Source organism: Nicotiana sylvestris, chromosome 12, assembly GCF_000393655.2.
Source record: "Nicotiana sylvestris chromosome 12, ASM39365v2, whole genome shotgun sequence".
Classification (NCBI taxonomy): Eukaryota; Viridiplantae; Streptophyta; class Magnoliopsida; order Solanales; family Solanaceae; genus Nicotiana; species Nicotiana sylvestris.
The window spans coordinates 73327593-73351814 of NC_091068.1; positions in this window are offsets into that span (position 1 = coordinate 73327593).

Genomic DNA, 24222 nt, shown 5'->3' on the forward strand with positions numbered 1-24222 from the left:
TTAAACACGTTTCGACTTGTCTTTTCTTTCAAATTGGGAAATACAACCAAAGGTACATCACTATACCTCTTATCCAATAAACCAGCCATTAATTCAACTTAAAAATAAGTTTACAACCAGCCAACCATTACACAAGAACAAACAACATACCATTTTTTCGAAACTAGCTAGGTCTATTCTTTACGATCGAGTTACAACTCGCAAACACATAGATAATGGAAGGAGAAGCATAAACTTACCTTGTACTGAGTATAAACCACGAAACATGGTCCTTTTTCATCAAAAATAAGTTCCTCAACACGGCTACAAGAAGGAGAAAGAGAAACTAGCAAGCTTTCCGGACTTTTCAGCACTAGAATTGCGTCGTAACACCCAAAATACCCTAGGGTTTGTGTGGGATTTTTGGGGAGGAGTTGAAGGGGTTCAATTAGGTTTTCTTGGTCTGAAAGATAGGTGAAATAACTGAGTTTATAATCCCTTAAAAGTCCCCTCTTGACCGACTTAGTTGAGGCCTCTCTTTTCGGCAAGTAGGTGATGCACCTACTTGTCACCTACTAGCTGCGCGGTCTCTCGAAAATGCGAATATCTCTATACTCCAAGATCGTATTGATAAACGGTTTAATGAGTTGAAAACTAGACTCATAGATCTTAAATTCCATATGTAGATCATACCTTTATTCAAAGTATGTTGGGATAAAAGCTCAGCTACATTTAACCTAAGTTTCAACTCATTTTTGAATGTAACTTGTGATGACCTTTTCCAACTTTTGTTCCACAACTTGCTTGACTTAAACACATAACACACGACTATCATACGAATAAACTAACTCATAACATAACCTTATCATCATGTTAATCACCCTTGTCTCACCCCAAAAGTATAGGTTATAACATTCCAAACTTGTCGACATTCGACGAAACTTATTTTCTTTAATTCATTCAGTGCCTAAGCTTTCCAACCCTTTTGGTACTCGTTATTCATGATCATAAATATTTGTAACCTCCATTATAAAAGGATTAACTTACTTTACGTACTTTCAAAGTTGATCTCATTTCCGAGCTTACAAAAATTGATTTACGGATACTCTAACATACGAAAACATAGGGTGTAACATCATTCCCCCCCTTTGGAACATTCGTCCTCGAATGTTGACTGATCCACTTATCATTTTCATAACCCATAGCTCTTGTGAACACTTTAATACTCTTCTAGCCATATAGGCAACTATTCTTTGAATAAATCCAAAGTCTAGGGTATTCCCCCTTTAGTCCTCCTTCTCATACCACGACTTGTGGTCGAACCCCTTCCAATCTCGTAATTGTTGCTCCTTTTTGTCATGCAGCCTGTCGCACCTCCTTTTTCCGCGCCCGCGAGGGGCGTAGGGAGTTTTCTCCAATTAAAGGACAGTCGAAACGGGATTTGTTTGTTTATTTCAGAGTCGCCACCTGGGAATTTTAAGGCGTCCCAAGTCACCAATTTTAATCCCTGAATCGAGGAGAATATGACTCTGTTTATTATTCTGCGAACCAGAAATCCGGATAAGGAATTCTGTTAACCCGGGAGAAGGTGTTAGGCATTCCCGAGTTCCGTGGTTCTAGCACGGTCGCTCAACTGTTATATTTGGCTTGATTATTTTGATTTATTAAATACATTTTTATTGCATGATTTTATTGTTACCGCTTCTATTTAAATTGTTTATAATTAAAGACCCTTCTTCGAATCGAATCACGCGTACGTGTATTCGTTTTTAATATTTTTTAACGTGAAAATCGTGTCACGCGTACGTATACACAATGATATTGATAATATAATTTATTTATTTATTTTTTCGAAATTTTTATTTATTTATAAAAATAGACTTAAGTTCGAAATTGTGCTTAAAATAAAATTAAGAATGTCCGTCGCTCTTGTATCATTAAATATTGAACCGCACATCTCGAGTTATATGAAATTAATAATGATATTCTCCGAGAAATCCCTTTTATTAAATATTCGATCGAAGTTGCGCGAACGCATAATCCGAATTGCCTTTAGAAATATAATTAGGTTACGCGAACGTATCCCTAATCACAAAAATATTCTTGATGGTAGTATAAATTTGTTTACAAATTATTTATTATATCCACTTATTTTTATATGAAAGCCATAGAGAAACATTGATTTAGACGTCTCTATATTTCTTGAAAAAACATTCAAAAGTTATTATGTGTTCACCGCAAATCTTATTTTACGCATATGAATTATATTCCTCCAAGCCATTCAAATTTTAAAGAATTAATGATATGAAAAAGAAACAAACAACAGGTAACTAAAAAAATACTATCATTTTTTATCGTGGATACAACATTAATATATCAAAAAAATCGAATCGCATATAAAAATGGAAAAAGAATTAATTTGATAAACAAATTAATAGTTCCTGAAGAATTTTCATTGTTTCATTTAAGGCGAACTCTTCTTCTATATATCTTTTACATAAAATGCCACGATTCGTTTATAAATCCTATGTCCTTCTTATGTATTTGTTTTAGTCCAAAGTTGCAATGGTTTGGTTAATGTTTGCAATGGAAGATAAGAGTCAAGTTGATAAGAAAGAGAACTATTATACAAATTGATTCAATAAAATTACATCACATGCAATATAGTTATACGTTTGAACCATTCCTAATATTGTATCAACTCACCTTCCACATATGATTATATATATACTCATCATCATGCTATATATGAACATACAACTTATATCAATCTAAAAAATCAGATTTTTTACAAGATATACTAATAATGTAATTTATTGATACTTCCATTCTACTTTGCATTTAGCTAACAATATTACGGGATGTAATTAATGGCCCATTTTATGCCATGTTCGCTACCTTGATATTTTAATCATGACTTCACTTAATGAAAATTCCGAAATAGATGATATTATTACAACACTTAAACGAATTTTAAGAGGTAACAATTATCTTATATTCATTACGCCAAACGTACTACTATATTAATCAACTGAAACAAAACCAAATTTTAACTACTAAACTTGAATGAATGGAAAACAGAATTATAATTCCCGAACTTCATTAATTTGTCATGTTGAAGCTTTTCGTGACATGAATTTACAGATATGTACCTGATATTGGAAGCAAAAGAAAATGATGATGAGAATCAGCAGCAATAATAACAGTACAATAGCAACAACTGCCCAACAATAGTAACAACCCAGTAACAGACCGGTGGAGTAGTAATCCCAAAAACAAAAGCTTTAAGCTTTAAATGAAACAACAACCATTAATACTAATTTCAAACAAAGAAAGAAAGCAGTAGATTTTTTAGCTTTTATTTTTATTTTTGAAAGCTTAAATATTTTTCGGAATTTTTCTCTCTTCTATTCTCTGTCCGTTTTTTTCTCTCTATCTGTATTCTTGTTCTTCTTATTTGTCTTCAAGACTTCACATATATAACACATCCCATAAACCTTTTAATTAATTAAAATCAATACTTTTTCTCTACCCAACCCATTATCTTTCCACTCATCCCCATTACATTAAATAAACATATCACACCACCCCATTATATTTTGTCCCCCATGCTTTATTTAAAATAATGCAAGATTCCCCTTTAATTTAAATCTTGTCCCCCCTTTATATTAAATAATCATATCACAACCCACCCCATTTCATTTTGTCCCCCATGCTTCAAATAAACAATTTCAAAATGTACAATTCCTAAACTACCCCCTCCGACCTTACTGAAATTACCAAACTACCCCTGAACGTACTACAAATTTACCAAACTACCCATCAGCTATAACACATCAATTAATCAAACTTAACCAAAATATAGACAATATGATCAATTTCTAACAATGTTCAAACAACAATATGAACATGGATGAACATCATAACAACAATATCACATGAACACGATTTTAACAACATTTCAACAACAAGTCACATGAACACGAATTGAACAACAAAGAACAACTATGATTGAACAATATTTTAGCAACAAACAATCCTATTTTCGGATTCAACAAACAACAACAAACAAAATATGAAGATTTCTAAATTCAATCATATTGAACTTAAAAATCAACTCTAACAACATTACAACAAACAATTCTTATATTAAACTTAAAACAAGATTATGAGAACAATTCAAGCAATAATCATAAATGGTAAACAAGAAATCAAACTATACAAAATTCGGATTCAAGATCATCCAAACAAAGTATGAACATGAATGAATCTATTTTAAGACAACAAACATGACGGATTAAATGATTAAAACAATATATTCCTTTAATACAACTAAATTCTTTAAACAAATAACAAGATCGACGAAGAAACAATTATGAACTTAAACTTGAACTTAACAATATTAACAATTTCTAACTATACATAAACACATGAAACAAATTGAAGAAATAGTTGATTAAATTTCAATTTGAATCTAACAAACATCAAACTAACAAATATTCACTTAAACAATAATACAAAACATGACATGAATATGAAAACAACTAATTAAACTTCCATTTTAAAATCTGAAAATTAATTTAACAAATAACACATGAACATGAACTAAAAATTAATTCAAACGATAAACAAAACAAACAAGAATCAAATACTTATCGGCTTTTACTTCGAAAAATATAAAAACGAAATAGACTCAAAACCAAACTAACCGGTTTAAAACAACTATGAAGCACGAAGAAGATGAAGGAACAGCAGAAATGGCAACGTGCGCAGCAATCTAGCTGTGTCCATGGCAATGAAAGAACCGAAACATGGCCATGGAAGTCGTTGAAACAGCAGACAAGGCAGTAACGGACGGGCTGGCAGCGTTGCGGCAATGGAGGAGCTTTGTCAACGTATTTTGGTGAAGCAGTAGCAGTTGATCGATGCCGAACAGCAGCAGCAGCGGAGGCCATGACAGCAGCAATCGCGAGGCAGCTGAAGCAACGGCAGAGGAAGGAGGAGAAGCAACGGCGATAGGCGTGTTTGGATGACGGCGTGTTTGCTGAAACGCAGCTGCGCGAGCAGCAGCAGTTCGGTCATGTTTGGTTGAAACAGAAGCAACAGCGACATGGATGACGACAAAAACACGAAGAAGAAGAAGCAGTTGAACGCAGCAAGAAGGAGAAGCAGCTGAACGCAGCAGGGGAAGCCATGGATGAGCTCAAACTCGACGATGACGAAGCTTGACGGAGGAGGGCAACTATGGAGTTGTTGGTGCGTGTGTGCGTGAGTGACGGGGTGAGATGAAGCTGCTGGAGCTTAGCCATGGCAGCCATGGATGTGTGTTTTAGAGTATGGAGAAGAAAGAAGAAAAGAAGAAGAAGAATGATAGGGGGGCGGATGACTTAGGTCATTTTTTTTGTTTTAGGGTTTTTTGTTTGTGTTTTGTGTCTTTGAAATGCAAGATAGGGGTATTGGGTCTTTTGGGTTATGGACTGGGTCGACCCAGTTCGAAATGGACTGGGTCGTAGGGAAGATTGGGCCATTTTTTGGGCCTGTGGCTTGAAATTGAAGAAGAGGCCTAATTCCGACTTTCTTTATATTTTCGCTCTCTTTTCTTCTTTTATTTTTTCTAAAACTAAATTATAAAAATACTTAAACTATTATTAAGAACTAAATTAAGTTATAAAAGCGCAAATTAACTCCCAATAACAATTAACGCACAATTAAGTATTAATTAAGCATAAAATTGTATATTTGGACATTAAATGCTAAAAATGCAAACGATGCCTATTTTTGTAATTTTTAATTTTTGTAAAACAAATTTAATTACTAACAATTGTAGAATTAAATCCTATATGCAAAATGCGACATATTTTTGTATTTTTTATTAATTTAGCAAATAAACATGCACAGATAAATACAAATAATTATTCAAAATATCACAAAATATCACAAAATTGCACACCAAGAAAAATTACTTTATTTTTGAATTTTTTGGGAGTAATTCTCATATAGGGCAAAAATCACGTGCTTACAGCTGCCCCTCTTTGCCCGAAGACACGAAGGGTTTTCGTGCAAAGATAAAGCGAGCGATTTTTGCCCATCCGAGTACTCCGTGTGAAGCATTTTTTTGAAAAAGATTTGACCGAACCTTTGCTTCAAAGGTTTCCTACATATCCTGGGCTAAACAGGAATCAGGTCAATGTAGTTCGGGAAATTTTGGGTAGCTGGGACTACCGTTGGACTGCAATGTTACTGTTGTTGCATGCTATTACTACTGCTTACCGATCTCCTTGTTACACCGTGCTTAAAAGAAAACAAGAAGCTAAGCTATACTGCAATTTTTCTTGTTGCCTTGCTTTCTTGTCTGCTTGCATTTTTTCCGGTGCTTTTCTTCTTTTTGACACATGCACTTGAGTTTGTGCTGTGACCTCTTGTTGCAACCTTCTGTTTCCCGGTGCCGGGGAATTTTATTGTTTCCTGCTGGGGATTCCTATTGTAACCCTCTGTTTTATTGTCCTCTGACTTGATCTTGAAATGTATGCCTCTGTTATCTGGGCGGGCTCCCAACTTCAATACTTGAAAATTAAAGACTTGAAATGTATGCCTCTGTTATCTGGGCGGGCTCCCAACTTCAATGCTTGAAATGTAAAGACTGAATGTATGCCTCTGTTCTATGGGCGGGCTCCCAACTTCAACAACTGAAATGTAAAGACTAAAATGTATGCCTCTCTCTTCAGGCGGGCTCCTGACAACAACTTTGAAAATAATCGCCATTCCTCTCTTCAGGCGGGCTCCTGACTTCAAACCATACATCGCCATTCCTTTCTTTAGGTTGGCAAGATTTCAACAACTTTTAAAAACGCCTTTCCTCTCTTCAGGCGGGCTCCTGACTTCAACAACAACTTTGAAAATAATCGTCATTCCTCTCTTCAGGCGGGCTCCTGACTTCAACCAATACATCGCCATTCCTTTCTTTAGGTTGGCAAGATTTCAACAACTTTTTAAAAACGCCTTTCCTCTCTTCAGGCGGGCTCCTGACAACAACTTTGAAAATAATCGTCATTCCTCTCTTCAGGCGGGCTCCTGACTTCAAACCATACATCGCCATTCCTTTCTTTAGGTTGGCAAGATTTCAACAACTTTTAAAAACGCCTTTCCTCTCTTCAGGCGGGCTCCTGACTTCAACAACTTCTTCTTTTTTTTTTCAAATTCAAACTTCTTCTTTTTTTCAAATTATCCTAGGAGAAAATTCATCAAACTAGGATTTGATATCTTATCTTAGGAGAAAGATTCATCCGACTAAGATTTTATCTTGGGAGAACAATTTCATCAGACCAAGATTTTGACTCTAGGAGATAAATCGTCAGACTAGGTCCATTTTGTTGTGATCTTAGGAGAAAGATTCATCCGACTAAGATTTTATCTTGGGAGAACAATTTCATCAGACCAAGATTTTGACTCTAGGAGATAAATCGTCAGACTAGGTCCATTTTGTTGTGATCTTAGGAGAAAGATTCATCCGACTAAGATTTTATCTTGGGAGAACAATTTCATCAGACCAAGATTTTGACTCTAGGAGATAAATCGTCAGACTAGGTCCATTTGTTGTGATCTTAGGAGAAAGATTCATCCGACTAAGATTTTATATTGGGAGAACAATTTCATCAGACCAAGATTTTGACTCTAGGAGATAAATCGTCAGACTAGGTCCATTTTGTTGTTATCTTAGGAGAAAGATTCATCCGACTAAGATTTTATCTTGGGAGAACAATTTCATCATACCAAGATTTTGACTCTAGGAGATAAATCGTCAGACTAGGTCCATTTGTTGTGATCTTAGGAGAAAGATTCATCCGACTAAGATTTTATCTTGGGAGAACAATTTCATCATACCAAGATTTTGACTCTAGGAGATAAATCGTCAGACTAGGTCCATTTGTTGTGATCTTAGGAGAAAGATTCATCCGACTAAGATTTTATCTTGGGAGAACAATTTCATCAGACCAAGATTTTGACTCTAGGAGATAAATCGTCAGACTAGGTCCATTTTGTTGTGATCTTAGGAGAAAGATTCATCCGACTAAGATTTGATATCTTATCTTGGGAGAAAAATTTCATCGGACCAAGATTGTATCGGGAGGTAAATTCATCAGACTAGGTCTATTTTGTTGTGATCTTAGGAGAAAGATTCATCCGACTAAGATTTGATATCTTATCTTGGGAGAAAAATTTCATCGGACCAAGATTGTATCGGGAGGTAAATTCATCAGACTAGGACTTTTTATCCTAGGAGAAAAATGTAAAGATCAATGATTTGAGAAACTTACCTTCGTAATTTCTTCTTTTCTTTTCTCCTTCCTTTGCGCTGCTTTGTTCTTGCTTGCTGGGGATAATACCACTGTGGGAGTCTCCTTTCTTCCCTTCCTCCATTCTTTATATATATATATTTTTCCAGAATTTATTTTCTCTCAACACTGTTGGGGATAAAAGTGTTATCTTCTTGGGATAACGTTGTTGAGGATAACGCTGCTGGGGAATTTTATCCCTTCAAATCGATGCTTCATTCTTTTGGAAGCTGCTGGGGATGATAATGGCTTTTTGCTTTTCTGAGCACAAGTGTCATCCCTTTATTCTGTCTGCTGGGGATAACTTCCTCCATTGAAACTTATTATGTTGGGGCAACACTGGTTCAAAGACCACTTCCTTGGTGTTATCTTTATTCTTCCCCAGATGGGTACCTAATTTTCAGAAAATTTTCTAATTGAAAAGAAAATTTTCTGCCCCAGTTTGATAATCTTTTTTTTATGGCATGCCTTTCCGTCATCAATGCCATTTCCTTTACCTGTTTCAAATCAAAAATTTGTTAGCTTAAAGCGTGGTAGTTGGCTGTGATACTCCACTGGGATGGCTTTTCCCTTTCTCCTTCATTGCTCTGCGTTCCACAACTTGCTGGGGGATGATATTATTTGCTGGGGATAATCCTTTTCTGCTGGGGATATCCCTCTTACACTCGTTGATCTTTTTGTCAATTCCCTTTTGCTGGGGATATCTTTTTTTGACACTGGCTTCGCGCTTGTTCCTTGCTGACTATACCATTTGTATGTACTAGTCAGATCTTATCTTGGAAAGCTGATGGCCTATTTTGAAGTCATTTCCCACTGGTTCTGACAAACAAACTCTACTGGGGAATTTTCTATGAAAGGAGAAAGATAAAAGGGAACAGAATAAAAGACAAAAGAAAAAAGATGACTCTTTAACGAAAGAAACTATAAATAAAAACCTATCAAATGAAAACACTGACTCTAATGGTCATGACATGCATATGTGGCCTATCCTTCGTCATCAATCGTCTTTCAAGGTCTTCCCTTGACTATCCCCCATCTGATTCCCAATCTTATTCGACTTGTAGTGCCCGAAGGGTTTTCACTATCAAGCCTCTCTCATTTTGGGTTTTTCTCTCAGCTTTCATCGCCTTATGGTGTCCGTGAAGATTTTCACCGATAAGACTCTCTCATTTATATCACTTTCTAGCTGGGGATTTGGAGTGTTGCCGGTATGACTCTCTCTGCTGGAGATTAGAGTCCTTTCTGTTGTGGAACAGAATGTTATGTTCGCTGGTAAGATTCTCATTTGTCTGACTTGGCATCTTTTGCAGACTGATCAGAAGGTCTTTCTTTGGACCGTAATGTGGGTTTTTTGGATAGGCTTAGAAAGAAAGGGTATTAAAGGCTCAAAAACAAATCAATTTGGGGTTCAAAATTACAACCTTCGGAACCAATTTTGCTTACAACGAGCACAACTCTTGCCCCAGTTTCTTGCTTGGGGATTATTTATTTATAATTAATTAATTTTTTTTCTTTTTATTACACCATGCACACCATGCACACTATGCACACTGTGCACCCTATGACCGAGCCGTAAGGCGCCTACGTATCCTCTTTGAGGAATCAGGTCAAACGTAGTTCCCAATTCCTCTGTTTTCTTCTGACTTTCTTTTGTTTTTGTGTTTTTTTTGTTATCATTTTTCTTTTCTTTTCTTTTCTTTTTTTTTCGTTTTTTTTTTTTATTTTTGATTTTTTCTTTACCTTCCAGGCTCGTATTTCCTAGTCGTTGCTATTGATTCCGAACGAGGGGTATGAAAGAAAATATATAAGGCTCAAAAGGGGTAACGAAGGATAAAGTGTTTAGGTAGCAGAACAAAATGCCTTCGTCATTCCAGTCTTCAAAACATGCCAAGTGCAAACAACACAATTGAACATAGATTTATAGTTTCTTCCGATGGTGCTGGACTTGACAATTATGTTAAACACTTGCCTTTTCATTTGTCATTTCTAAAGCACTGCTGGGCGACACTCTCACTCTCATGAACGACCCTCATGCCAATTCGGCGAATCTTGCATTTAGCGGTTTTCTTTGTGTTTTACTTGCCCTAATTCCACATGACTCGGGCTTCAAATAATCTCACACCGTTCTTATTTCCTTTAAATGGTCTGATCACCTTTCCGAAGTTTTATAATTAACTTTTAAGACTAGGCCCAAACTGTGTGCGCATGTCATGTCCCTAGAATAGGCATTGAACAAAAGCAAAACAAAAGGGTAAAGAAAACTAAACAAAGAAGATGAAAAAGACTGGAATTTGCTTTTAGACAAAAGGTAGAACCGTTTACGACAAAATAAACAGTTACAACCCTAAAACTAAACCAGATAACACCACATTAGGTACTAGACAAATAAAAGGATAAGGGGGTTTGACCACAAGACAATATCCGAATTACAACCCTAAAATAATCCGGATGAATGAAATGACAACAAAATAAACCACCAAAAATCCTCTCTGGCTGACCAGGAGATGGAGCGCCTTTCCAATTGCTCAATACGGTGTTTTAGCCATTAAGTTCTGCATCATCATTGCCAAGGCCGTTACCAACTTCAATATCATTATCATCAGTTAGCGGCTTCCCGGGATGACTCTAAAATCTCATGTTACCAGGCATCCTCCCCATAAAGTGTGCATCATGATGTGCAGGTAAAGGATTCTGCGTGATATTCTGGGCGTCATTACCTTGGATCACAATCAGATTTTCCTGGATCATCCTTTCTATTTCTCTTTTCAAATCCCGACAACTTTCAACATTGTGCCCCTGGGCATTGGAATGGTATTCACACCTTTTAGAAGGGTCAAAGCTTCTTGCACGTGGGTCCAGATGATTTGGAGGAATAGATGCAATCATGTCGTGATGCTTTAACCTCTCGAATAAGCTTTCATAGGACTCTCCTATTGGTGTAAAATTATCTTTCAACCTTCGTTCCCCTTTATACTTCTGGCTTGGATGTGGGTTATAGGGCACCTGAAAGTTATGTGGAGGCTTCTGGAGATTTTGTGACGCTCGTGCTCGCCTTCTGGGGCGTTTTTGTGGCCGGGCAACATACTGAGGTGGAACAATAGATGGCTGTGGGTTTTGAGGGGGATAATATTGCTCAGGGGATTTATAGATAACTTTAAGAGGCTGCTCATACCTTCGAGATGTTCTCATAGGACCTCTTCTTGACCCTGATGTCATCATGATTTCTTCAATCTTCTCATTTGTGTCGCAAAAATTATCAGACTCAACCCGGACAGCGTGAGTTGCAGCTTTAAAAACTGCTTGACTTATAATTTTTCCTGTCTTAAGACCATTCTCTATTATTTCTCCCATTTTGATTGCTTCCGAGAAGGATTTGCCAACTGCGGACATCATGTTCTGAAAGTAATCTGGCTCTTGCGCTTGAAGGAAGACATTTATTAGCTCGTGGTCATCCATGGGTGGCTTAACTCGAGCCGCTTGCTCTCTCCATTTAATGGCATATTCCCTGAAACTTTCACTTGGTTTCTTCTTCAGGTTTGAAAGGGAAATGCGGTCTGGGGCAATGTCAATGCTGTATTGGAACTGTTTGACAAATGCTTGTGCCATGTCGTCCCAGACATACCAGCGAGACGTGTCTTGATCCATAAACCATTCGGAAGCTACTCCTGTAAGGCTTTCCACAAAATAAGCCATCAACAATTCTTCATTTCTTCCCGCACCTCTCAGTTGATTGCAATACCTTTTCAGGTGGGCAATGGGATCTCCATGTCCATCGTACTTTTCAAATTTGGGAGTCTTGAAACCAGGCGGCAAGTGGACATCGGGGAACATACATAGATCTTTGAAGGCAACACTCTTTTGACCAGACAACCCTTGCCTGTTTTTCAACCATTGTTCTAAGTTTTTCACTCTTTGGGTCATTTCTTCTTGTACCATCTTTCGGGCAGGCTCTTCAATCTTTGAAGGAAGATCAAACGAGTACGGGTGGTACTTAGGAGAGTGGTACTGCTCTTGTTGAACCCTCTGAACAAACCGACCAACTCAACTTTCTTCACAATTCAAAATAAAACATGTTAGAATGGACTCAGTCGGTTCTTATTACTAGCAACATTTTTTTTTCATTTTCTTTTTCAGTGGTGGTCGAATCTTATGGAGATTGCCTACGTATCATGACCCCGCATGAATCAGACCTTGCGTAGTTCGGACAAATAAAAGATAAACCATACTAATCATTTTTTTTTCAATTTTCATATTAAAATAAACTGGGTTTCAAAGGTTTGAAGATGACCTACAAACTCGAAAATCAAACATCCCACATATTCTAATTAAAAGATTTACAAACTCCAAAAACAAACGGCCAACTTCCTTTCTCCGTTTGACAAATGCAACCGAACGGTTATTTTTGCAAACGTGGCCCCTTCCAAATTTTGAGGCCGGAGAGGATTATTTTATGACACTTTACAAACTTGTCCATTCTTTTACGAAAATAGCCTTTTGACAACTGAAAGATACTCTGAGGCTATTTTAGCAAGAACGGTTTAAGACGCGGCCGAAGCTGGCTCGGCTTATTATGACAAAATTCAAACGGTATTCACCTGACCGCTGACTCTTTGTTTTTTTTTTTTTTGTTTTTTTAAAATTACAATAAAAACCAGGTGTTGCAACACGGCCCTTCAGCGCCTCGGGGACGAAGATTTTTTTTTTTAAGGTCGTGTGGGTCAACTGGACCAAAATCCTACACATGACCCAAAAAGTGGCTGTTTATGCAAAGTCAGCCTTCCGGCGTCCTTTTCGGGAACATTCGGCTATGTCTTGATAAAACAGCGTCACCCGATTTCTTTATGACAAAATTAAAATTAGACATATTTTTTTTTGGCTATTTTTTTTAGCAAAAGGGGAGGCTAGACACTGCCCGACTTATTTATGACAAAATTAAAATTTTGACACGTTTTTTATTTATGTATTGGTTTTTGGCTATTTTAGCAAAAAAGGGGGTTGGACCCGATGAGGGTTGCCTACGTATCTCACATCTAGTGAGAATCAAACCAGCGTAGTTCGGGCATCGTGAATAAGTAAATGAACTAATATTTTTTTTTGTTGGAACTGTGAAAGAACTGTGAAAGAATTGCTCAAAGGAAGTATATATATTTTTTTTTGATTGATTTCTTTTTGAAAGAAAAACTCGTAAAAGTTCCTTTTCTTTTGATTTGAACTTTGAGAATTTCAAAAGTAAAAGGAAGTTTTTTTTTTTTTATTTTCGAATTTCATTTGTTTTTTTTTCTATTCTAAAGAAAAAAAAATATTTTTGGAATTTTACTTTTGATAAAAGAAATGCTTCTAAAAATATTTTTTGAATTTTGAATTTTCTTTTCAATTTTTAAAGAAGAAGGAAAATATTTTCGAATTTGTTTTATTTTATTATATATATATATATATATATATATATATATATATTTTTTAATAATTAAAAAGACTTTCTTAAAGAAGTCAATAATGGAAAATATTTTTGGATTTTTTATTTTGAAAATTGGGAGTCTAAAAAAACTTTTCTAGACTTTTTGGCAGGACAAATATTTTTGCAACAAATAAAGATATATATACATTTTTGGAAATAAAGAAAAACTTTTGGATTTATATATATATATTTGCAACAAATAATAAAACCACTTTCAACGCGACTCTTTTTATTTTATTATTTTGAATTTTTCAAAAACGAATAAAAAAAAACTATTTTAAAAGTAAGACTCTTTTTCATTGTCATTTTCAGGGGAAGACAAACTATTTTCCTTTATATATATATTTTATTTTTTAATTTTTTTTTTGAAAAATAAGACAGAACAACGATTTTTTCTTTCTTTCTATTTTTTCTTTGGTTTTAATAAAACAAACTAATAAAACATTTTTTTTCATTTTCTCAAAATTTCGGCAGAGTTTTGACAGTATTTGGACATTGGTTTTTTTTTCAAAAATAAACAGTCAATTCCCTAACCGCTATTTCTTTTTTTCAATTTTAAAATATTATTCATGATATTCAAAAGTCAGTCAACACACAAATCCGGATCAAATAAATGCGCAAGTAGCAGCAAGTAAGATGCATCAGGATGGTCATTTTTTTTGGTACACCTGTCCTAGACAGACCCAACCCCTGTGTTGAGTCTCCAAAGTCAAATGCACGTGATGCAAACAATCGCTCCTACTAGGGATCCGGCATGAAGCTGAGTTATTCTAAGTGAAAAAACCTGAGGCATATTGATCTAGCCCTGGCTTACCCAAACGGACAGTTTGAGCCGAAGCGGGGGCAACGTACCGGGAGCACGAAAGTCTACCCGGCCTAGTTACTTGTCCCAACTTCGTCTTATTTGGTATGACTTTAACAGAAAGGTGGGCCACGCGCACGTGTGCACCATAAATTTAGAAGACTCAGAAAGAAGGGGGTTTCGTAGCAGTTGTATATATTCATAATTCAAATAATATTAAAGCGGTAAAAGTGTCATTTAGCACATTGGGCATATATCATGTAAAAAAAATCAGATAATAAATAAAGCCAACTATAACAATTATTTTAAGCTCGAATTCTTGAACCCTGAACCAGTGGTTCTGGGTTTATTCCCCAGCAGAGTCGCCAGAGCTGTCGCACCTCCTTTTTCCGCGCCCGCGAGGGTGCGTAGGGAGTTTTCTCCAATTAAAGGACAGTCGAAACGGGATTTGTTTGTTTGTTTCAGAGTCGCCACCTGGGAATTTTAAGGCGTCCCAAGTCACCAATTTTAATCCCTGAATCGAGGAGAATATGACTCTGTTTATTATTCTGCGAACCAGAAATCCGGATAAGGAATTCTGTTAACCCGGGAGAAGGTGTTAGGCATTCCCGAGTTCCGTGGTTCTAGCACGGTCGCTCAACTGTTATATTTGGCTTGATTATTTTGATTTATTAAATACATTTTTATTGCATGATTTTATTGTTACCGCTTCTATTTAAATTGTTTATAATTAAAGACCCTTCTTCGAATCGAATCACGCGTACGTGTATTCGTTTTTAATATTTTTTAACGTGAAAATCGTGTCACGCGTACGTATACACAATGATATTGATAATATAATTTATTTATTTATTTTTTCGAAATTTTTATTTATTTATAAAAATAGACTTAAGTTCGAAATTGTGCTTAAAATAAAATTAAGAATGTCCGTCGCTCTTGTATCATTAAATATTGAACCGCACATCTCGAGTTATATGAAATTAATAATGATATTCTCCGAGAAATCCCTTTTATTAAATATTCGATCGAAGTTGCGCGAACGCATAATCCGAATTGCCTTTAGAAATATAATTAGGTTACGCGAACGTATCCCTAATCACAAAAATATTCTTGATGGTAGTATAAATTTGTTTACAAATTATTTATTATATCCACTTATTTTTATATGAAAGCCATAGAGAAACATTGATTTAGACGTCTCTATATTTCTTGAAAAAACATTCAAAAGTTATTATGTGTTCACCGCAAATCTTATTTTACGCATATGAATTATATTCCTCCAAGCCATTCAAATTTTAAAGAATTAATGATATGAAAAAGAAACAAACAACAGGTAACTAAAAAAATACTATCATTTTTTATCGTGGATACAACATTAATATATCAAAAAAATCGAATCGCATATAAAAATGGAAAAAGAATTAATTTGATAAACAAATTAATAGTTCCTGAAGAATTTTCATTGTTTCATTTAAGGCGAACTCTTCTTCTATATATCTTTTACATAAAATGCCACGATTCGTTTATAAATCCTATGTCCTTCTTATGTATTTGTTTTAGTCCAAAGTTGCAATGGTTTGGTTAATGTTTGCAATGGAAGATAAGAGTCAAGTTGATAAGAAAGAGAACTATTATACAAATTGATTCAATAAAATTACATCACATGCAATATAGTTATACGTTTGAACCATTCCTAATATTGTATCAACTCACCTTCCACATATGATTATATATATACTCATCATCATGCTATATATGAACATACAACTTATATCAATCTAAAAATCAGATTTTTTACAAGATATACTAATAATGTAATTTATTGATACTTCCATTCTACTTTGCATTTAGCTAACAATATTACGGGATGTAATTAATGGCCCATTTTATGCCATGTTCGCTACCTTGATATTTTAATCATGACTTCACTTAATGAAAATTCCGAAATAGATGATATTATTACAACACTTAAACGAATTTTAAGAGGTAACAATTATCTTATATTCATTACGCCAAACGTACTACTATATTAATCAACTGAAACAAAACCAAATTTTAACTACTAAACTTGAATGAATGGAAAACAGAATTATAATTCCCGAACTTCATTAATTTGTCATGTTGAAGCTTTTCGTGACATGAATTTACAGATATGTACCTGATATTGGAAGCAAAAGAAAATGATGATGAGAATCAGCAGCAATAATAACAGTACAATAGCAACAACTGCCCAACAATAGTAACAACCCAGTAACAGACCGGTGGAGTAGTAATCCCAAAAACAAAAGCTTTAAGCTTTAAATGAAACAACAACCATTAATACTAATTTCAAACAAAGAAAGAAAGCAGTAGATTTTTTAGCTTTTATTTTTATTTTTGAAAGCTTAAATATTTTTCGGAATTTTTCTCTCTTCTATTCTCTGTCCGTTTTTTTCTCTCTATCTGTATTCTTGTTCTTCTTATTTGTCTTCAAGACTTCACATATATAACACATCCCATAAACCTTTTAATTAATTAAAATCAATACTTTTTCTCTACCCAACCCATTATCTTTCCACTCATCCCCATTACATTAAATAAACATATCACACCACCCCATTATATTTTGTCCCCCATGCTTTATTTAAAATAATGCAAGATTCCCCTTTAATTTAAATCTTGTCCCCCCTTTATATTAAATAATCATATCACAACCCACCCCATTTCATTTTGTCCCCCATGCTTCAAATAAACAATTTCAAAATGTACAATTCCTAAACTACCCCCTCCGACCTTACTGAAATTACCAAACTACCCCTGAACGTACTACAAATTTACCAAACTACCCATCAGCTATAACACATCAATTAATCAAACTTAACCAAAATATAGACAATATGATCAATTTCTAACAATGTTCAAACAACAATATGAACATGGATGAACATCATAACAACAATATCACATGAACACGATTTTAACAACATTTCAACAACAAGTCACATGAACACGAATTGAACAACAAAGAACAACTATGATTGAACAATATTTTAGCAACAAACAATCCTATTTTCGGATTCAACAAACAACAACAAACAAAATATGAAGATTTCTAAATTCAATCATATTGAACTTAAAAATCAACTCTAACAACATTACAACAAACAATTCTTATATTAAACTTAAAACAAGATTATGAGAACAATTCAAGCAATAATCATAAATGGTAAACAAGAAATCAAACTATACAAAATTCGGATTCAAGATCATCCAAACAAAGTATGAACATGAATGAATCTATTTTAAGACAACAAACATGACAGATTAAACGATTAAAACAATATATTCCTTTAATACAACTAAATTCTTTAAACAAATAACAAGATCGACGAAGAAACAATTATGAACTTAAACTTGAACTTAACAATATTAACAATTTCTAACTATACATAAACACATGAAACAAATTGAAGAAATAGTTGATTAAATTTCAATTTGAATCTAACAAACATCAAACTAACAAATATTCACTTAAACAATAATACAAAACATGACATGAATATGAAAACAACTAATTAAACTTCCATTTTAAAATCTGAAAATTAATTTAACAAATAACACATGAACATGAACTAAAAATTAATTCAAACGATAAACAAAACAAACAAGAATCAAATACTTATCGGCTTTTACTTCGAAAAATATAAAAACGAAATAGACTCAAAACCAAACTAACCGGTTTAAAACAACTATGAAGCACGAAGAAGATGAAGGAACAGCAGAAATGGCAACGTGCGCAGCAATCTAGCTGTGTCCATGGCAATGAAAGAACCGAAACATGGCCATGGAAGTCGTTGAAACAGCAGACAAGGCAGTAACGGACGGGCTGGCAGCGTTGCGGCAATGGAGGAGCTTTGTCAACGTATTTTGGTGAAGCAGTAGCAGTTGATCGATGCCGAACAGCAGCAGCAGCGGAGGCCATGGCAGCAGCAGTCGCGAGGCAGCTGAAGCAACGGCGTAGGAAGGAGGAGAAGCAACGGCGATAGGCGTGTTTGGATGACGGCGTGTTTGCTGAAACGCAGCTGCGCGAGCAGCAGCAGTTCGGTCATGTTTGGTTGAAACAGAAGCAACAGCGACATGGATGACGACGAAAACACGAAGAAGAAGAAGCAGTTGAACGCAGCAAGAAGGAGAAGCAGCTGAACGCAGCAGGGGAAGCCATGGATGAGCTCAAACTCGACGATGACGAAGCTTGACGGAGGAGGGCAACTATGGAGTTGTTGGTGCGTGTGTGCGTGAGTGACGGGGTGAGATGAAGCTGCTGGAGCTTAGCCATGGAAGCCATGGATGTGTGTTTTAGAGTATGGAGAAGAAAGAAGAAAAGAAGAAGAAGAATGATAGGGGGGCGGATGACTTAGGTCATTTTTAGGGTTTTTGGTTTTTTTTTTTTTTTTTTGTGTCTTTGAAATGCAAGATAGGGGTATTGGGTCTTTTGAGTTATGGACTGGGTTGACCCAGTTCGAAATGGACTGGGTCGTAGGGAAGATTGGGCCATTTTTTGGGCCTGTGGCTTGAAATTGAAGAAGAGGCCTAATTCCGACTTTCTTTATATTTTCGCTCTCTTTTCTTCTTTTATTTTTTCTAAAACTAAATTATAAAAATACTTAAACTATTATTAAGAACTAAATTAAGTTATAAAAGCGCAAATTAACTCCCAATAACAATTAACGCACAATTAAGTATTAATTAAGCATAAAATTGTATATTTGGACATTAAATGCTAAAAATGCAAACGATGCCTATTTTTGTAATTTTTAATTTTTGTAAAACAAATTTAATTACTAACAATTGTAGAATTAAATCCTATATGCAAAATGCGACATATTTTTGTATTTTTTATTAATTTAGCAAATAAACATGCACAGATAAATACAAATAATTATTCAAAATATCACAAAATATCAAAAAATTGCACACCAAGAAAAATTACTTTATTTTTGAATTTATTTGGGAGTAATTCTCATATAGGGCAAAAATTACGTGCTTACACAGCCTGTACGACTTTTTCCTTGTATGTGTGCCTATGCGACTCTTTTTTTTTCTCCAGCTTTTATCCAATATCTAGGTAGCACGTTGTAAACATATACAAAGCTTGATATGTTGTCCGTCTGAGCATCTATGGGTATACTGAAGTTCTTCACTCGGTACTTTGTTAAACTTACGACTTTTGCTATATCTTGTTTCATAGCCTCAGTTATCTATGCTAATGGCTTTAATACAACTAGGTAGGTCATATTATACAATAACTCTTACTTCGGTTTACTATTACCGAGGTCTTCCACCCAACTCCAGGTTACTCTCTCACCGCTTATCCTATATGTATAATCCTTATTACTGTTCATCTAAAGAATGACATCATAATCTCCTCTCATACTTTGGAATCTTTATCCATCTATTATTGATTTACCTTAATGTTAATCTATAATCCACCACTGATAACTTGAAACCTCTTACGTAATACATTGCCACAAGTCTCACGTCTCATCGGGGAACATTTGAAGTGGTTTTCCTAATCCACCTAGGGACAATACTATACTTCAATAATCGTATTTCATAGCATCCCAATGTGATTCGGCTTATGGGGGTATCCTAGTCCCGTGCCATCCATGAAATCTCTTCTCTTTGAATCATTACTCAAATGAAGGCCTATATATCATCCTTTTATAATTTACCACTATTACATCCTTACATTACAACCAGAAGAGCATTCCATCTCTTCTAAATGCTCCTAGTCTTAGACTCCTCCGTGTTAATTCAAGCTATACTAAGCCTTTTATAACATATATAAACCATCAGCTCTCTTGTTTGATGGGCTTAATACTGAGATCTTACCTATTCTTATCAGCTTCTAACTCACCTTTTCTCACCCTTACTCACATCTACCCAAAAATAATTCACTCTACTATACTTTCGCTTCCGACCTACACATATTTATTTATTCTACTCAGAACCTTCCTTTAACTTGCTAGCACCTTAGATTCCCTTTTGCGCATTCTCAGTTGTCTTTAAATGTAAATAATTACTTTTTCTGGTCGTTCTGCCACTTGCTACATGGATACTTGGCTTATCATAGTGCCCACGAACACTGGAATTCCGCGTAATCTTTCTTGGGTTATTTCCTTTGTTTTAACTTACCTCATGCACTAGCCTCTGATCTATTAATGACATTTCGGGCCGGAACCCTTACTTCTTTTCCTTGACGTCGTGTTTGTATAATGCAGTGATATCGTAGCATATCTGTAGGCTTTGAATAAGTACAATCTCATCCCTTTTTCACATTACCGCATTATTATTCTACCACTCCATGATTAGTAGAACCACTAAATTCTGACTTCATGCCACATCATTCCATATTCCCCCCTTTAGAGGAGTACTAAGAGCTGGAGCTACGACGATCTACCTATAGATATTTTACCTCTATATATTTGACGTCTTTTCACATCATCGATTACCCTTACTCTCCTTGTGGTAATGCTTTTTGTATCAAGGATAATAAAACTCCTTGCTCGCGAGGATGACACTTAGTGTAACTGGCGCACATAGTCCCTTAAGCTTAACTTTGCTCATATTGCTTGCTTTACGGAAGCGACTTCCTGAATGACCATTAAAGGGCATTCTTTTATCATTCTATTATCGCCGGAATGCAACCTCTGAAATTCTCATGATGCCGACTATTATCATATCATTTAGTCCCTAGTGCACATTTAGTTTATCTTGTTTACCAGCCCATACTGATTTCTACTACTCTGGGGGTATATCTTTTCCTGCTGGTAATCGCATTAGAGTTGCGAACTTATTTCTCGAAAAGAAGATATGACTTTATGGCCTATACTCCTTTGTTGTTTCAAGGCATGTCACCTCTCATCTTTTTCCTTCACTTAAGTATAGACTCTATAATTCTGTCATTTTCATCATCATTTTTTTTTCCACCGTTGTCATGTGGACATCTTACTCATAATTCTTCATTAACTCTATTCTTATTTTCCTACTAACATTTATGTCTATCACTTTATTCTGAAAACATCAATAAGACATTCTTTTGCTTTTAGCTCCCCTTGCTTCATCTCACTGGCTCTTCGGGATGCTTAAAATTCTCTCTCCTAGGGACACAAGTCATGCTAAGGTAATATTTATCCTTTCAAGGCTTTCAGTGACTATATTTATAGTACTCATATCTAGCTGTACTATTTTAGAGTGCGCCATCTGGGTATCTCACAAGGAGATTTATTAGCACATTTGCATTATGCTTCAAAAATTGTCAACTAACACAAACAATCAATTCACCATTATGGGTTATCCTAACCCCAACCGGATCCTGATATCTCGTCCTTTTCTTAATCTACACATGTTAGCCCCCAATAGGGTATAACTGAGATGGGTATGGTCAATTATACATACCTCTATTACTGTTTAGGGTAACTTACAATGCTTATATTTTTCTGCCGGAGATGAAAATACCGATAATCTTTATTAACTAGGTGCCTTGTACCCTTCCCATCTTGCTCCTTTTACTTGTTGAAGCTTGTATCTATCTTTTGAATCTTTCATTGCCTTTAGGGGTGGATAGATATTCTTTGCCTTAAGGCTCCTTATCGAGAAGCTTACACTTCTTAGTACACACATGATCTACTGAAGACCTTATATTTACCCATCATATGCATCATGCAAAAATCGAGCTCCTCTAACTCAACTCTTTCACAGCCACATACAATCTTTTACCAACCATCTTTTTAAATGTAGGTATCGTTGTATTATGACTAAAGTCGAATTTAGGAGTTTGAATTCTTACAACAGAGCTCTACCACACGATCTAGAATAAGAAGAAAGAGTGACAGTCCTAAATGCCATGTAGCTTCCAGCTTATAAGTGTGGTGCACTACACACCCATAAACAAGACTCTACTAGACACGGCTTGTAGAATCCCTAGGACAGAACTGCTCTGATACCACTTTTGTCACGACCCGAATCAGAGGGCGACGGGCACCCGGTGCTTTACTCAATCGAGTACCAACGTAACGTATCTTTCTTATCATACTATCACGAGTAAATGAGCTGGAAAACCGGTCATGAGATAACAAGAATAAAACATAAGGTAATACTCAACATATGAAGACCCAAAATGATATACAAACTTATATTTGTGACATACGGGCCTATAAGGCCGACATGACCATTTGTAAACTCAAAACATAGGCCTACAAGGCCATACAAGTGTCCCTACACCTGACATTTGTCTACAAGCCTCTAAGAGTACATAAAATCATAAAGATCAGGACAGGGCCCCGCCATACCAATCAATACATATCCAAAGCATAATGACCAACTAGGCAACTTCGGAGCAAGTGGAGTGCACCAACACCTTCGCTGAGCTGATAACCTACTAGGAGGACTGTCAACCTATCAATCGGGACCTGCGGGCATGACACGCAGCATCCCCAGGCAAAAGGGATCTCAGTACGAATAAAGTACCGAGTATGTAAGGTAGGAAAGCATAAACAAGAACAGTAATGTAAAGAGAGATAGAGGAGATACAACTTGTAACATCTGAGTGCCTTTGGGGGCTACTGACATGAAATGCATAATACATATATATACATGAACTTTTTTAAAAACATTCGCCTCTGTGGGCATCATCATCATCATATCATACCCGGCCTCAAAGAGGACTCGGTAAAAACGTAGTCGGCCATCATAAGGCTCGGTAGAATCGTACCCGGCCACGTGGAGCTCGGTAAACCCAACTGATCAGTGGTTGCACAATAGGTGCCATACCCGGCCGACTATAGCGCGGCTCGGTAGAGTAAAATAGATACATATATATAATGCATGCTCGACTCATAGAATCACGTTCTAACCCTTTCGGAGTGATGTAAGGTCATTACACCTTCGATTAACATTATGGACATCCCTACCATCAGTATGAACCTTAGTGGGATTTAAGGATCATACACACTTGTTTAGAATAACTTTATAAGGAAAGAACAACATGGACAACCTTAGTTTCTAGGAGTAGATCCGTTATGAATTAGCGTACCGTTTATGTTCATGTCACTTTAGATCATGCCAAAAGAAAGAAGTAAGTGCCTTAACATACCTTGTATATTATTCCCAACCTCAAGCTATGCAATTTCACTGCTCCTTAATCTACAATAAGAGAAATGACACTCTCGTTATCGTTTAGCGTCGTAACTATTATGTATCGACCACAACCTATTTTACAATGAAACGGACAGAACATCCCCTATATATATGACTTCACACTAGTCAAAAAAATCACAAATAGCCCAACATACCCCTATCACTTCATACACAACAGGACAACCATAATAGTGTCAACCAACCCGAAAATGTTACGACGAACGACCAACAAACAACCTTGCCATTATGTGGTGTTTCTCCACAACCTTCCTCCTCTCAACTCCATAAAAATATTATTAAAAGAGACAACCCAATACCAACACGAAACAACACAAAAATATTCCCACAAGTTCATCAACTCAAAAATAATTTTTCAGTTTACTTAAACACGTTTCGACTTGTCTTTTCTTTCAAATTGGGAAATACAACTAAAGGTACATCACTATACCTCTTATCCAATAAACCAGCCATGAATT